The 17093-nt window shown below is 43.2% G+C and overlaps 1 long non-coding RNA gene across 1 annotated transcript in view; it reads left to right on the forward strand.

The window, feature by feature from the left end:
• The window catches only part of LOC306698460, a 97653-nt gene that overhangs the window by 67771 nt on the left and 12789 nt on the right, over positions 1 to 17093 (forward strand). The window lies entirely within an intron of this gene.

Below are 17093 nucleotides of genomic sequence, written 5' to 3' on the forward strand. Positions count from 1 at the left end.
CAGCAGCTGTTCCAAATGACCTTACCCCACAAAAATCAATCAGCACAAACATACTGGGAGGGCGAGGTGTGTGTTGGTCTTTTGCGTGCGGGCTGGTCCAATGTGTTATGTACAATGATGATGCAGGGAAACGGGGATCTTTCCCAAAAGTCTTTTGATGTTTTCTCACATTGTCATGGTTCACTTTAGTCCTTCTGTCCCTTTCGAAGCTGCTTTTTTCCACTGACCCGAGTTCAACAGATTAGACTAGTGGACTCGACCCAATGGAAAACTCAAACAGCACAAACCAGCCAAAAACACACACACACACACACCAAGTGTCAACGTGCTCTTTTCAATGATTGAAAGGTGCCATTGCACTTGTTAACCTCTCACTTCACATGTATGGAGAAACCCAATACAGGATAGTAGAAGAGAAAGGCAGTGAGGTTTGAGAAGCATCAGACAGACCTCCGGACATACAGTACAGCACTTCACTTGTCTGCCAGGTTGCCACACCCATCTGGGCGCTGGGCAGGACACACTGGCTGGCTGGCTGGCTGGCTGGCATTAATACCTCTGTTGGCAAAGCCTCTCTAGATTTTTTTTCTCTTTTTTTCATGCCCGTCTCTCTTTCTGTCATATTGTGTCTATATGCCTGCCTGTTGCCCCGGTGCATGCAAATGTGGGCCGAGGCATGCGTCGGTTATCTCCTTCTGGAAAAGCAGTGCCCTTGTTGCTTCATATAGCCCGGCTCTAGTGACCGACCATTGATAAGGCTAATGTCTCCCGATAGCCACCAAGCTTTCCTTTCAAGTCCCGTCACAAAACAGCCGGCACCCTTTTATGTTGTTTTCCCAAGCCAAGGACAGACAGGCCTCTCTACAGGACCGAGCTGGCTAATCAGTAATCACTAACTTGCTGAGCCCAGCAGTCCCGTTCAGACGGGCTGCTTTTTCACCCCTTCCTCGTCATCTTCTTCCTTTGCTTCCTCCACTTCTACGTTTTCTTCTTCTACACTCTATTCTTTTTCCTTTTCTTCTTCGAAGACTGTAGCTTCCCTGGAGTCTAAAGCTTTTGATGATGATGCTTTTCTTCTGCATGGTGGGTAAAATGAACAGACCACCGTGTCTTTCTTTCTCTTTCTTTGTCTCTTTATGTCTTTCTTTCTTTCTTTCTCTACTCACTTCTCTATTCTACTCTTCCCATCCCTCCCCGTCTCCCTCCCTCGTTCTCTGTTGTGTCTTTGCTCATCTTCTCTCTCGTTAGAACAAATGCCGCCCCCTTAGCCCGCTAATGAATCAAGATACAGAAGGGGGGATCAGGAGGTCTGGGGCCGTAACTGTGCCACAGACACATGGCGTTATATTGAAACATTAGTACCACTGTATGACTTTATTTAGGACTTGCCAAAGAAAATTGATTAGGTGACAGAGATGGAACAAAGGAGGAATCATCCTCGGCCACCCTGACTGGGCTTCTTCTTTCAGAGCCAACAGCAGCAGATCCTCTCCAAACTTTTGCTGAGAAGCGATCTGGCCACGCTTGTTGAAAGACCCCCCCCCCCCCCCCCTTGTCCCTCGGTTCAGTCCTACAGTCTGTTGTCAAAACTCCACATTGTTATAGTAGTTCTCACCTGCGCCTACAGCGCACATGAATTTATTTATTAGCATTTGAATGTATGTCTTGTTCAAATTCGTATCTATGATCATCGAGCCGACTGGAACGGAATCATTGCATTGTATTTATATTCTCTCTCTCTGTCTCTGTCTCTGTCTCTGTCTCTGTCTCTCTCTCTCTCTCTCTCTCTCTGTCTCTGTCTCTCTCTGTCTCTGTCTCTGTCTCTGTCTCTGTCTCTGTCTCTGTCTCTGTCTCTGTCTCTGTCTCTCTCTCTCTGTCTCTGTCTCTCTGTCTCTGTCTCTCTGTCTCTCTCTGTGTCTCTGTCTCTGCCTGGCTCAGTCATGGGTTGCAGTGGTCCTAACTTTTAAAAAGGTGTTGTTGTTGAGTGTTGAAGCAACTGTTTGTAGTCGCTGGCTGTATTAGTTACAGCGAAGTAAACTGTAACTAAAAGATCCCCTCACGTTTTAAGACATACAATATAACAATGTAATAGCTTGTGCCTTATATGTTATTACCCCCAAAAGAGCAACTATTGTTCATTTTAAGTTTACCTGCTTTATACATGTTTGCTACTTCACTGAAAAGTCCATTCTCAGTGTATGTAGGTTGGAAGCGTCGAGTTTCCACGTCGTGCGAGTTGCATGTTGGACCACGATTGCCTTTCAACTAGTTTGGATGTCACAAACTCATCTCGTAGGTTCAACTAAGATCTAAGATTTCCCTCTTCAGCAGATCCATTTTACAACAGTCTTCTACTGTCAAACTCTACACGTGCAACTCTGCACAGTGAAGGGGAAAAATCCAAGTAACAAATTGTAAATCACATGTTTGAACACAGCATAGAAAGAGTCAACTTTACTGAGTGAGAAGTTCAAACCATGGACAAGATGCTAGAGCGTTCCACGCTGACGGATGTGCTTGGTATGTAATATATGCCGTATAGCATATTATGCTGTTCAACATAGAGCATGCACTGTATTATAATATGTAAATCTCTGAGATCCGTGATTTATAATTTCTATTCTTTTGCGCCTCTTTTGCTGAAAACAGTGGGGGGTTATTCACTGATGTCTAAGGAATTTTGTCTGGTTGTGTTGCGTGCTCTTTACAGAGTGAATCACACTTTCCTTGCCAAAAGAACATACAAATCAGTTCCTGTTTCTCCAATGTATCTGTTGTTCTGTAAAAGTTAATGTTCCATGACTGACAGCAGCCTCTTAATGATGGCAGTGGCAATTAGTAGTGACTTCAGCGGTAATATATGTTTTGCAGGGGTATGTGTTATGAAATTCTGCTCCAATACAATACATTTATAAACGGAATCTTACAGATTCATTTCCTGAGGTTATTGTGTTATCTGATGTAATTCTAACAGATTTTACAGTAAAATTGTGTTGGTGATTTGTGCCATTGACTCTATTATTACCCCACCCTATAATGAGATGTTGGCTCTTAACCCTTGCTGTCTGGTCCTTTCTTGTAAGTTGAAATAATGAGCGATTCATTTTCATGAGCTCAGTGTAATTTGACTTTTTTTTGTTGTTGCATCGTATAATCTACGAAACTTGAGAAACAAAAGTGCCACTTGCTATGACGGAGCTTTGATGTGTTCACGGCTATCTTTTCAGAAGTGAGGCAGGTTGACTGCAAACCCACAAACTAGTTCACCAGCTGGCCCAGATGCATTGTGGGTAAAGGAAATGACCTCAGTGATGAGGAACGTGTTATCGGTTCTGTCCAGGACATCCTTCATACAGTAATGTCACCCAGCAGCATGACTGGGAGATAAAGGTGGCGCAGTGGACACAGGACAGTGGACAGTGTGCAGGCATTGTAGCGTAGGAAAGCAGCGCCGCCGCTGCTGCTGCTGCTGCTGCCTGCTTTCTCTCTCTTTCACGTACAGACACACCATCTTTCTATGCAATAAAGAACAACCACTTTAAAAAGACCATCATTTCATCATTTTTTTTTTTTTTTTTTTAAAGTGATGGTAAAAATGGGTGGACTTCCAAATCTTTCAATTTAATTTTGATACCAGTCCCCTTCGAAACTAAAAGTAAACGTTGGCCTTTTGTCACGTCAGTCATTAGTCGTGTGAGTTGTTCAGTCAAGTTAAAGTCAACCATGCTCTTTTCCTGAATCAAACTAAATGGTTTTGTTGCCTGAAACCAACTTCCTGTGAAGAAGTTTCTTTTGAAAAGACACAGCCGCCGTCTCTGCCATGTCCACGACTGACGCCAGAGGGGTATCCAGAGCGCCGTAGTTTGAAGTTATTTAACGAGTTGGGAGGGAGAATGTGTTGACACATGATCTATAATCTGCTGTTGTGATAAACGTGCCTCTTGCGTGATATTTAGAAATCTAAAACATCCGTGAATGCAGCTTCTTGACCGTTTTGGGTCTGTATGTTCTGAAACACCCTGCCCTGGGGGGGTTTTTAGATTTTCAAGCTTCACTGCTATATTATAGAGCAAACACAGAGGAAACATTCATACGATAGTTGCATGGGGACTTCGTAATAATGTGACATCATCAGGCCCCTGAAGTATTTCAATTTGAAAATGTAGATCTTTGGTTGAACCGGCATCCGCATACTGACAGATGCAACCTGAGCTTTGTTTTAAGGGCTCAAACACGTTGGGAACCTTTTATGGTGTGATTCATCAAATTCCAAAATACCTCAGGACATGCAAATACCTGAGCCAACTGTTCACCCAACTAGTTTTGAAAAGGATGAGTAAGTTGAGGTGATAGCAACAACACATTCATTTTAGACGGACTAATCTGTAGTTTAAACTTCAGAAACACAAACATTAAGATCAGACATTGCTTGGGTGTTGCTGTGGGTGTGTTTCACATTGTATTAAGTCATGCGCACACATCCTTGTTCTTTATTAGGTTCTCGTGGCCCATTCTGCCCTGCCATCATCCTCTGCCCCCTCCTCCTCTACTGCCTCCGCCGCTCGGTAACCAGACCCAGATGGTACCTGGTACAGACACCAGCAGCTTGTTTTCAGCCTTTTGTCAGTCACACGCTGCAAGCCAGGAAGCCCAGAAGTGAGGTGTGGGCCTTCCCGAGGCCATGCTGGGGTGAACAGCGTCTTAGGAAAGGCAAGACAGGAGGGAGGGGCGGTGAGGGAGGGGCGGCTTGATGAAACAGTAGTTTACTTGGACTCTTTAAGTATAATTCACATCAATTCATCCTCCAAAATGGAATGCATGCTATTGATGAAAAAGGTTAATATGAGAAAGGGATTTTTTGTATGAGTATGAATTGTAACACACATTTGCCCCACTGTGTGTGTGTGTGTGTGTGTGTGTGTGTGTGTGTGTGTGTGTGTGTGTGTGTGTGTGTGTGTGTGTGTGTGTGTGTGTGTGTGTGTGTGTGTGTGTGTGTGTGTGTGTGTGTGTGTGTGTGTGTGGTGTACTAGAATTTAGCGATTCAATATCCGGCCTGGTCAGTGATACTGCTGGGGCTGTGTACTTTGGCCATTAGTGTTATTTTAGATGGTTCATATCAATGCCGTAGAGTCCCAGCTGAAAAATAGAGGGGATGACTGAGTGTTTTTGTCACTGTATGCATGCATGCGTGTGTGTGTGTGCAGGCATTTATGTATGTGTATGGATGACAAAAAAAAAAGGATGTGGTATTGTGCAGGTAGGTGGCAGACTGTGTGCATGAAGATAGATGAGAACACCGGGCTTTGGGAAGCAGGACTGTCAGACAGACAGACATTAAAGACATACGATATGAAACACCGCTGTGCTTCACCCTTCTCCCCACCTGCCCCCGTGACATTAACTGCGGCCCCGCCAGGACCCCACATTCCCAAGAGCTCTCGAGTAAAGAAACCCCAGGAACAGGCGCGTTATCCATAAAACGCAAACGCAAGTTGTTCTTGCTTTAAAAAAATTTCACACAGCTCTTTTATAGGCTTACGTGCATGAGGCTGGAAAGTTTCACAGATTCTTGATACAGACATGAATTACTCACAGGTGATGTCGTAAAAAGAAAAAAGAAGCGTTGATGACTTATATCTCGACTGGTGTGTTTGAATTACAGAAACCGTAGCCTATACCAGTGCTTGTGAGCAGATATGTTCTAGAAACGGGGGATTTTCCAATTTAACTTTTTTTTTTTACTCTACTATTTTCCACTTTAGTCACGATTCTTAGCACTTTATTCACACTGATAAGTGCCCACCTGTCATTGCCATAGTTGATGTGGAGTGGTCATGCCACTGCAAACACTGATGTGAAAGAGTGCCAACGGAAATAACACCAGCCGTCCCTCCTCTCTTCTTCTCTCTCCACCCCAGCTGATAAGATTATCCTACCGTGGGCCTGTATCAACTCTGGTCCTAATTGTTAAGCTCCCTTTTCGTGCTTTGGAAGACTAATTATTTTTAATTTTTAATTTTTAATAAGGATGGTTCATCGTCAACATAGGCATGACTGACGTTTGAGATGATTCATTTATTTTTAATATTGCTTGTCGGCCTTTAGACATGCTGATTTGAATATGTCAAAGGTTTGAAACAACTGCCAGAAACCACACCCTAAAGCTACGTTTCTGAAATGGTTGAATTGTCAACTTTTCAGTTTTGGTTTCTTAAGAGCCAAAATCTGATAAATTCCCTTCACACCATGTTCCGGCCCATTATGCATAAACAATTTTAAATGAATAAAAATCAGGTTTCATTTTGAGTAATTTCATACAGAATAAATCTGTAGTAAATGTCCCCACCTACTTTGCCTTAGCCCCCAACATTTCATTGGTAGGAGGAGCCATTGATACTTTCTTTTTATGAAAACTTTGCAGAATTAAGCATTGTGGAGCGCTTCGGCATAGCCAAATAGTTACTCCGCATGCCAACCAATTCTCCAACCACGGGATCTTTGTTGCATGTCTCTCTTTCCAGTCTGCCACTTCACTCTTCATCTGTCCAATAAAGACAAAAGAAATGCCCTAAAAAAGGCGGACTGCATTCAAGCTATGTAAACGGAAGATGGTGTCCTTTTATTTAAACAATAAAGGTTAGGGAGAATGAGGTTTTGCTCTTAAATGTCCAGAAAGTTAAAACACAAGGTGCAACCTGACAGAAACCAGGACATGAAAGTATGTACAGTAATTTAAAGTTAAAGTACAGACGGGAAGAAAGAGAAAGAAAGAAACCAAAGCTACAGTTCAAGTGACATGCTCGAGTTCTCTGAGTGTAGAGTAGCAGGAATTGTGCATAAAAAAGACAGAAGTGTTTTTCACATGATTTAATTGATTTTGATTCTCAATGTTCTGAAACGTCTCTCACTGGTATAAGCTGAGCTTTCTCTTAGCTTCTTTTTAGTTTAAAATGTGTATTTTTCACACTTTAACACCTCGACTTGGTCTAAACCACATATACCGCTGGTCTAAAGGAACACATCCTGGACTCTGCTTTGTGCTGTTGTTTTGTTGGCTGGTTGATCTGTGGTTAACTTGTTCACAGCTGGCACACACACACACACACACACAAAGCCAGAAAGACCTCACACAATTAATATGAGTGTGGGCAGTGTGAGCTGTTTGTGACATAAGCTTTTATTCAGATGAGGTGCAGCCTTGGACATTGGATTCACATTTTGCCCATGTGTATAGCTCAACAAACTCAAATTCAAATTCACTTATTGTTATCATTTAATAATGTTAAACACATTCTCAAGCCATTTAAAGAATGCTTCCAGAAACATAACTTACAGCATCCCGTGTCTGTGGCGTAAGTGTGATTGATAGCAGAGCAGCTGTTTCCTGGGGGCTGCACCGCTGTCTCTGCCATGAGTGCTCCCGCTTGCCATGCTGCACTTGTCCCTGTCCAGCTGCCTGCCCTGCTCTGCCGGTTTGCTGTTCTGCAGAAACATTTAGTGCCTGCCGCTCACAGAGGGCGCTAGTCAGACTGGCTGATCGCAGCTGCTGGAAGGCGCAGAGGAAAGCGCTATAGTGAAAGTCTGCTGCTGCTGAGAGCCGTAGATTCAAACAGGACATACAGTGAATTTACACACATGCACTCAGTTTAACTTGAACTAATGCAATCAAGTTCAGTCAGTCCTGCGATAAGTTATTCCGCCTACCCTCGCTGATATGAATAGGGTAGACAAAATGATAGAAACACCTGTCTGTATAATGCAATACTGTTCTGCACCTCAAACTACAGCGTCCAGAATGTCCAACACCTCTCAAACTTTCTATAAAACGGAAGATTTGAATCTTTGTGAAGCTATGAGTATATACTGTAAGCAGGGCAAGTAAGATGAGAGTTATGTCTCGGATGGATGACAGATCAACTGTCCTAACATTTTAAATTGCACTCTAAAATCTGCACTCTCTCAAAATGTTCCCTAATTATGAGTATATATTTATTGTTTGTTTCCCTGCTTGCTTATAAATGTGCTATTTCACATTGTTTTTTGGTACAACGGATCTTGAGACCATCCAGGAAGGAAGAAGATTATTTTATATATATCAAGAAAGGGCAATTGAGTTCCCAGGAAACTAAAAAGAGGAAACTTTCCCAACGTATTCACCTCTGCAATAATTTCATTAATAATTTCACATGAACCAGACTCCAAACTTTGTGAGAGTGTCATCCCCATGTCTTCCTAGTCCACACGAATGGTCTTGTAGCAACCAGTGGCTCAGCTCATGATGCAGCAGCAAAGCAGTGTATCAACATGCTGAGTCAACGTGAGATCTCTCAGCTGTTCCAAACCTGCAGCCTGCCGCTCGCAACTTCACCTTTTTGTTTCACATCCTTCGCCGGCAAACCCAAAGAAACATCCTGTTTGCTGCCGATCGGAGGTTATCAACGTGTCATTATGTCAGCTCACCTCCGTTTTGACACAGGCGGTTAGCTGCACAGCATATTCACAGTATCTCTGCTGGCCCACCCTTTTGATTATGAGTCACAGCAATAGCAGTTAACACAAGTCAAACTGTGACTAAATTGAAAGCAATGAAAAAGTTTTTTTTTTTTGATCTCTTAAAATGTTAAGGGTGCATATTTTGACTTTACTTGCACAATTGTCATCATTTCTTAGTAGAGCTAAATCTACCACTAAGGTGTGTATTTGTAAAGAGCGTTTGACCTACCTCTAGATCACTAGTTGATGTATTGTTACTGAACCAGGGTTCACCAGAGGTAGAGTTAGTCTTCCGACATATTGGCTTCTGTTAATCAGTGATAGCGGCTTTTTCCTTTCATGTACAGTAAATTGCAAGTGGCGACACAGATTTCAAAGAGTCTTTCCATCATTCCAAACATGGCAATTATCAACCAATCACATGGGACTCAGTCCCTCTCTTGTCATGTGGACTTATTTCGCACGACAACAGTTAAAGTTTAGTCAGATCCCTCCGGGAGAGAAGGAGCTCAATCACAGAACCCTTTTCAAGTGGCTAAATGAAGAGAAAAGCAGGCAAATACCTCGATCCAAAATAGAAAACGCCGGTGGAATGCTTTGGGGCACGGGGAGGTGATGTAGGAATTAGCTGTAATCAGTGAAAAACTTGGAGAATGCTGCTGCTTTGTGCCAGGGAGTTGATCACTGCTGGAGTAACACAAATGGAAAACTTCATGCAATGATTCTTCACAACCATAGTGTGAGATTCGATCGATCATTAAAGCTTTCTGACATGAAAATAGCAATAAATAAAGATGTCATACCTCAGCAGGCTGTGTCTGTGCACTTGTGTTGACATGCTCTGTTATCTCTTTGCCTTACGTTGGCTTTCGCAGTGTACACAGACTACCGGAGGCGGGCCGACGTGGAGCAGACATCACAACAGTGGCGAAGAGCATTAGGATTAAAATCTGTTCAAACGCAGTTAAACATTAATATAAATACAAATGTGGTTGGGTCGAGGTATTTTCTAATAATGAAAAAATCAACAATTGTATCAGAGAAGCTATGTTTCCTGAGAGTAGAGTAGAGAGTGGACTAAAAGTGGAGCAACCAAAAGCATCTATTTAGAACGAACTGACAATATTGCGCTGTAGAATAACAACAATATACGAAATTATCATCCCAAAAAAAAGCTGAAGAGAGACGTGCATATGTATATAAACCTGTAAGAACGAGCTGATTTGTTAGAATAACATCTGTTGTTTAATGTCGGCTCCTGCTGAGAAGACTTGTTTTTTAATGGACGCATTAAGACCAAGCTACGTTAACTTGCCAGTTATCAGGAGAAAGCCTGTATCAAGACAGGCATCAGCTGTTTATTTATTTGATCTGCTATTTGCAGCACACGACTATCTGAAAGGAAGTTGGTACCAAAAAAACACTGCCTATCTTTAGATTAATAGTTCCATACTGCTGCCACTCAGAACGCTTGTGTTGCTGTAGTCGAAAGTAACATTTCACTTGAACCAGTTCCTGCAGCATCAGCTGATTGTGGCCATTTTGGTTCATCTCTCCGAACTTCCCCTCTTTCAGTTGGCTTCGTCCAAACTTCCCTTCACGATCATGAATGAGTGGAATTTGAAAGTAGTGCAACAGTATGAACAAACCTCTGGTCCGTTCATCATTGTGACACTCGGTCTCACTCACTCAATGCAATAGATTTTTACTGGTGTGAAAATAACCCTATATGGATGGATGTTTTTGTTGAATATCCTGCATGTCCCATGACTCAATCACGCAGCGTCCAGGCGTGGTTACAAAGTAAACGTTTGTAACAACATAACGTCTCAAATGTTTTAACCTTAATTGAACCGAGGATGATATAATCTCTAAAGGATACTTGCCTCAGATTGTACATTATACCATCTGTCATCTGTATATGCATGCATAACTCTATGTTCATACATGTGTCCATTCATATCTCCCTGCCTTTTATGTCAGTGAGATCCTTTATGATTCTGTGGATTAAACTCTGAGCATGTTCCCTAAAGGGACCAAGTCCCAGGTGTTTCAGGCACCATAGTGCCCTCTCACTCTTATTTGCGTACAGATGTTCAAGCTTCCACCTTCTGTATACATACTGCAGTTCTGTAAAATCCCCCAAGTCTCCCTTTAAAGCATGCAAGCTACCATTTCCCCCAAGAGTGTTTGTGCATGCTGTTTTTTTTCTTTTTGACGGACGTGCACATTTGACTCTTTTCTTTTGCATGGTGCAGACTTCAGTCATTTTGTCGAGGGAGCAAATCTGGACACGCGCTTGTGTGTGTGTGTGTGTGTGTGTGTGTGTGTGTGTGTGTGTGTGTGTGTTTGCTTGGTGACCGGTGGAGGTTATGAATGAGCTACAGCTGCGTGGCCCACTGGTCAGTATGGACAGCTGATGAATGAAGTGGAAATTATTCAAATAAACTGCTGGGTGATGCAGCAGCATTCGTGCGTCTGGCCTCCATATCTCCACATCGATATCTTCCTCACACATCTGGCTTTGCAAAATTGCACACCCTGTTGATGCAGCGGGACACAAATATTTAAAACACAAAAAGGTCAAGTTTGTTCGTGCACTTGGCGGAAACTCCCACGAGATTATGAATTGATACAAATTTTGCAGGATTTTCAATGAAACAAGCTTTGCATGAGATGAGAACAGATACGTATGTGAGCAGTAGAGGGGAGTGGTGATAGCGACAGATGGACAGAGACGGGGAGGTGACAGAGTGAGAAAGACGGGTCCGGTGATGGATAGACAGACGGAGAGAGAGGGGAAGAAGAAGGGCAGCGATAAGGACAAAGACATCAGTCACGTTTAGGGTTTTTTCCCTCCTCCCCTTTGCGAGTGGACCTTGATCCAAGCCACACAGACTCTACTGTGTCATGGTGTGTGTCGCCCTGTGTCTGTGTGGGCCTGCGAGTGGTGACTGGACAAATCATGACTCAGCAGAAATAGAGCCACATAGAGTAGAATAGAGCAGAGCTTCATTGTTGAAGCAGGTTTCTTTGGCCTCACATTAGCCGCTTGTCATCGCACAAAACGTTCCCACCTTCGACCACAGGGGCCGCCAAAATCGACACAACATGGAAGTTCCTTGTCGTAACTTTAAATACATGATTGTCACTGCATCTTACAGAACCTTAAAGTGGATAAACAGCCCGAGTGCAGTTACAACACATATGCTAATATATGCTAAAACATATAGTGTAAGAGTGGCACAAGTATAGAGGGGTCCACAAGTCAACTAATTGTTTCAGTCAGTACTGAGTAATTACTATTATTATTATTGGTATTATCTCATGTTTGGTAACATTAGCCACCTAAAGCTATTGGTCATTCCAGACCAAGTAAAATATAGCGATAAAAGAGCATAGTTGAGCAATGATGAATTTTATAGCTTGATAATTCAGCTTTTCGTTCATAAGAGAAACAATGTGTCCCGTATTAAAGTTTTTGGAAACAACACAGTTTTGCATTTGATGTTTAATCGCAAAGGATTAAGTGAGAAAATTCCTCCAACTACAGTGGTCCAAATGGAAAGATGAAGCTCAGTTTGGTTGCAATGGCAATACTTTTGTTTGTTGATAATGAATCACTTCTTAAGACATGAATCTCGTCTTCTCTTGACAACTTAATGACCCATCTAACGGCTTTCCAAGTAAAAGGAAGTAGCAGCTGATTCCAACTAATGAATAAAGCGTTGGTGTACCTGTTCATTTCTGTTACAGACGGTTGACTTCCTGCAGAGCTGTAAGCGACCAGATGAGCTTTGAATTGTGGGGAAAGTAGCTCAGCGGAGGCCTTTAACAAAGTTGACTGTTTTGCATGTCATTTAACAGTGTTCTCCACACATACACACTGAAACATGCAATGTATGTGTGTGTAATTCACATGCATGTGTGTGCTTCCCTCTGTGTGTGTGTGTGTGTGTGTGTGTGTGTGTGTGTGTGTGTGTGTGTGTGTGTGTGTGTGTGTGTGTGTGTGTGTGTGTGTGTGTGTGTGTGTGTGTGTGTGTGTGTGTGTGTGTGTGTGTGTGTGTGTCAAACACTTGCACTTGCAGTTCCTGTTTGGGGAGGTCCACTGGTTCTGGCAAACAGTGTCTGGTCTTATCTCTTGTGTTTTATGTTCCTAGCGAGCCGGGGGCACAAGCAGCCCTTTGTGGCCAAGAGGTGGCTGGTCTCGCTCCAGACCGACCCATGCAGCTGTTCACCACTGTTGGACATATCCGTGTGTGTGTGTGTGTGTGTGTGTGTGTGGATACATGTGTATATATATGCATGTTTGTCTTTACTTACAAGTATTTCTGTATGCGATGATGTTTGTGTGTGTGTTCTTCATAGTATATTATTGCTAATATAGCCAACAAAGCCTCTTTCATATAATTCTAGAGATTTGGACTTCTGAAAGTCTATACTGTCACATGCTCAGTCATTTCCTCTGAGTGACGGTGAGTGGTCAGACTGCAGGATGGGAACAGGCAGACTTTAACCCACGGAGGAGCTGAGTATGAGTGTGTTCAATAGGCCTGCGTGTCTGAACTCAAGCCCAGTATGTCGTCAACCTATGGATCTCTTTGGCTCCTTCTTTCTGTCTCTCTCTCCTCCACCTGAAACCTGGTGACACCATCGATCCCCTCAGTGGAGCTCAATCGCTCGGTAACACAAAGTGTATTGTGCGTGTGACCCATTAAGAACTCCTAAAAGGAGCTATCGTCGAAGCTAGCACAAAGCCACGTGCTGTGTTGGCAGTCGAGTGCGGGAAGGGCAAGAATGTGGCCCCCAGACTCAGAGAGAGAGAGAGAGAGAGAGAGAAAATACCCTTTATCAGAACATGTAGTTTCTTAGCATTCCTCAGATTTTATGAGCTACTTGTTTACTTTAATTTCATTACATTTCAGCCGAATATTCAGCTGATGTTTTATGTAAAGTGCTTTCCAATCAAGAGATGTCCCTGATGCTATGATCTTTCTAAAAGGTGCTATATAAGAGTTTGGGAGCATTTTGTTTGTCTCAACGTAGCGACGGTTATGTCGGTGGTTTGCGGCTAACAGTGCTGACGGAACTAACGGTGTTTTCCTGAGGGGGAACAGGAGGGTGGGTGCTCCGCTTCCGTGACGACAAAGTCTACTGGACTTTCTCTGTGCCTACACAAGAAGGCGGAATAGGTACTGAGATTGAGTGTGATCACACACGTTTTGGCAGCGCTCAGAGCCCAACACACAATCACTGTGTACGCACGTAAAACTGAATGAAATACATTTCAATCTTTAAAATAATGTGAGCGACTTACATGGCCATGGTAGACAGCTGGTTTGCATCAAATAGAAGCACATGTTCTGTCAGACGCGTATAAGGTGGACGGAAAACGTGTTTGACGCCACCTGTGTAGACACCTCATAAGGCTCAGGCTCTGAGTGTGAGGAGTGTGGAGGTCAGGGGGGGTGTTTGGGCTTAAGCTTGACTCCACAGGTGGTCGCGGCGCTTGGTCGTGCACCTCAGAATTGTTCTGTAACATGGCATGCACGGTGCGCGCAATCACGTGACTGCCACAAATAGTTCCCTGACAAAAACACTATTTACTTGTTTGACAGTTTGACATGAGTGGAATTAATAACTTCAACACACAACTGGGACAAGTTTCACTCCTTTCGATTTTAACAGGCAGTACAGGTTTATTGAGCTCCATGTACATATAGTGGCATGTCAAAAATATTTTTCCCTGTAAAAGGCATGCTAATGAAAAGACATGGCAAAACAATGGGAGAACGAGACTTTCTTGTTTTCTCTGGGTAACCGTCTTTGGCTTGGCATCCTCTACTGTTTTGTTTACTCCCGTTAGTGCCTGTTGCCAAAAATATGACAGCCGGGGGCGGGCTGGTAAAGCAGACTTCCAAAAATACAAAAAAAAAAACAGTGATAGTTTCAGTTGAGACTGCAGAAGGTGAGACCAGTAGCCCAACCTAAGATTCACAGGGTCAAGACAAGTCCAACACAATAGAAAAAGCAGTTTGAGGCCAGGCAGTGTGAAGTCCTCCTCTTTGTCTGCTCTTTTCTTCTTCTCATTGCTCCCATCTTGGGTCTCTCCCTCAGCCTTGGGGAGAGACTGAACCGTAGCAACAAGACATATTTGTTGTACTTGATGGAAAAAAAAACTATTTGAGATTCTTTTACTAGTAAAAACATGCTGCTTCCACTGCAGCCGCCACCATCAATCTTGTTAGCCTCGCATTTGAAATGCATCATCTGTGTCGACCTTTCACCTCTGCTGCCGCGTCACTTCCTCTCTCCAGCCGTGTCCCACTCCAGGAGGAGGGGGTAGACGGGTCACAAAGGTTAGCAGGTTGAGCTGTCAGCGCAGGTTTCACGTCTTAAGTGGGACATGTGAGGGATTGTGGTGGGAAGCACAGAGACGGCAGGACACTGTGTGGGGTCACAGCATATCTGATTTATTACAATTACCACTGTGAACTCACCTTTTCACTACTTCTTCACTGTGTCTCCTTCGGCTTTCTCCCCATCCGTCTTCATGTGAGAGTAGTTGTTCTTGGTACCAACAGGCCTCTACATACGGCTAATCTGCCGGTCGTGTTATGCAGGGATCATAAGAACAACTATTTCTTCCTTATTAACCATTATCGGTATAATCAGTCTAATGTTGTTCCATTTAAAGCTGGAGTTGTCTTTTTGTCGATTGAAATTCCACCAACGGAGTGAAAATCTGTCCCCATAAACACAAAACATGTGCAGTTAATAAACAGCAAGCATGAATTAAAGCAATGTGGATTATTTGTCTGGTTTTCGTCAGACTGGTTCAGCAGCATCATTGATAAATATATACAGTATGTATATAATAAATATAAAGAATGTAGCTAATTTGGCCACTGCACCTAAAAGCATAATCCCCTATACTGCATCTCTATTCCATCCCATCATCAGTCATCATCCATCTTTAGTAGTTGTGAAAGAATGGTAGCACTAGTGTTATTAGTGTTCCTATAATTTTGAAGGCTTGTTTTCTTTGCAGACACATCAAACAACCAAAATGTCCTCTCCTAGCCCACATACAAACACGCACTAATCAAACCCATGTCCATCAATTCTCACCCATGCTCATTGTGATGTAATGTTTGTCTCATTGTTTTTTTCACATCTGTCTCTGTTAAGTTATGTGTTCTATCAAGCTTAACCAAAACAGTAATTCATTTTTTTATTTCTATAACAATAACAACAAAAAGAAACATTTGAGAGATGCCCACAAAGAACTTCAGAGCCATCTGTTTCTTAGTTTAGGTGTGAAATCAAAAGAAAGAGAAAAAGCCAGTGTCTCCCCTGTCTTTCAGAAGAAATGATACTAACCTGCTGAAACAGGACAGTAATTCACAGCTTTGTCCCATCAAATGCCTACAGCTCCAACCCCCCCCCCGCTCCTTTCTCTCGTTCTCGCTCTTATCTTTTCTTCCGGGTTATCTATTATTCCTTCTTTATCTTGCCTCTCTCTGTGATGATCTGACGCATCTCTGTCAACATTGTGTGAGTGTGTGTGTTTTCATGCATTCATAAGTCGGTGTGTGTGCTGACTTCTGTGAAGGAACATCTGCCTGATCATGCTATAGCAAAGGACAAACGGAGAGGGAGAATTCCTAACAGGCCTCAAATAAACCGCTTCACAAAGGGGAGCGGGGAGGACACGGAAATCTGCCAATCAACTGATTTTTTTCCTCCCCAGCTTCTACCTGGGGTAGAAAAGATAGGTGGACTTCCTTGAACAAACTCAGAGGAGACCAAAGAGTTGACTGAAAGTTTCTCGCAGTCTTTACTTGGGTGGTGTCGCGACAGGCTGTTTGCTGAGGCTTTGGACTGACTCACAAATCAAAGTGTGTGTCAGAATGGAGAGATTAGGGAGCCAGAATAGGACTGGGATTCTACCTGCACCCTTTTCTCTTTGTTATCACCCACCTGGATGAACTGTTAGCATTGCATAACATGTGCAAGAACACACACACAAGCAGATGGACACATAACAGAGAAACTTTCTAATACCCTGATAAAAGGCAGCTGTTCAACCTCTGCTTCAGAACTGAAGATGCCCAGTAAAGGCTGTTTGAAGCACTAATGAGTGTAGCATTGTTCATGGTAGATTCCCCTTTCCACTGAGGCATTCGGCTGCACTCAGTGTGGCCCGTCCCAGCAGCTGCTGTCACCTCAGGACATGACACAGACCTGAAAGCTGGTAGTACACTGTCAGCACATTCACGCATGGAGCTGAAGGGAGAGAGAGAGAGAGAGAGAGAGAGAGAGAAAGCGATGGAAATACGCACAAAACGACGAGTTCAGAGAGAAGGGGGAAGTTTTGTTGTTCGTCAAGTGTCATTGGACTGTTTTTGATACCGGTACGGCCGCTACAGGCAAGTCAGGTTCTAGCGGAGTACATTTCCTGCTGTGGTTGTCATACATTTGTTTATCAGGAAGCGAGTCAGTGATGTGCTCTGCCAGGAGCTCAGGTTTCAAAGACAAGGCTGGATAATGGAAGATGTTTAAAAAGCCATCTCAGACAATGCAGGATCTTAAGTCCT

The sequence above is a fragment of the Pholis gunnellus genome, assembly GCF_910591455.1.
Source record: "Pholis gunnellus genome assembly, chromosome: 7".
Lineage (NCBI taxonomy): Eukaryota > Metazoa > Chordata > Actinopteri > Perciformes > Pholidae > Pholis > Pholis gunnellus.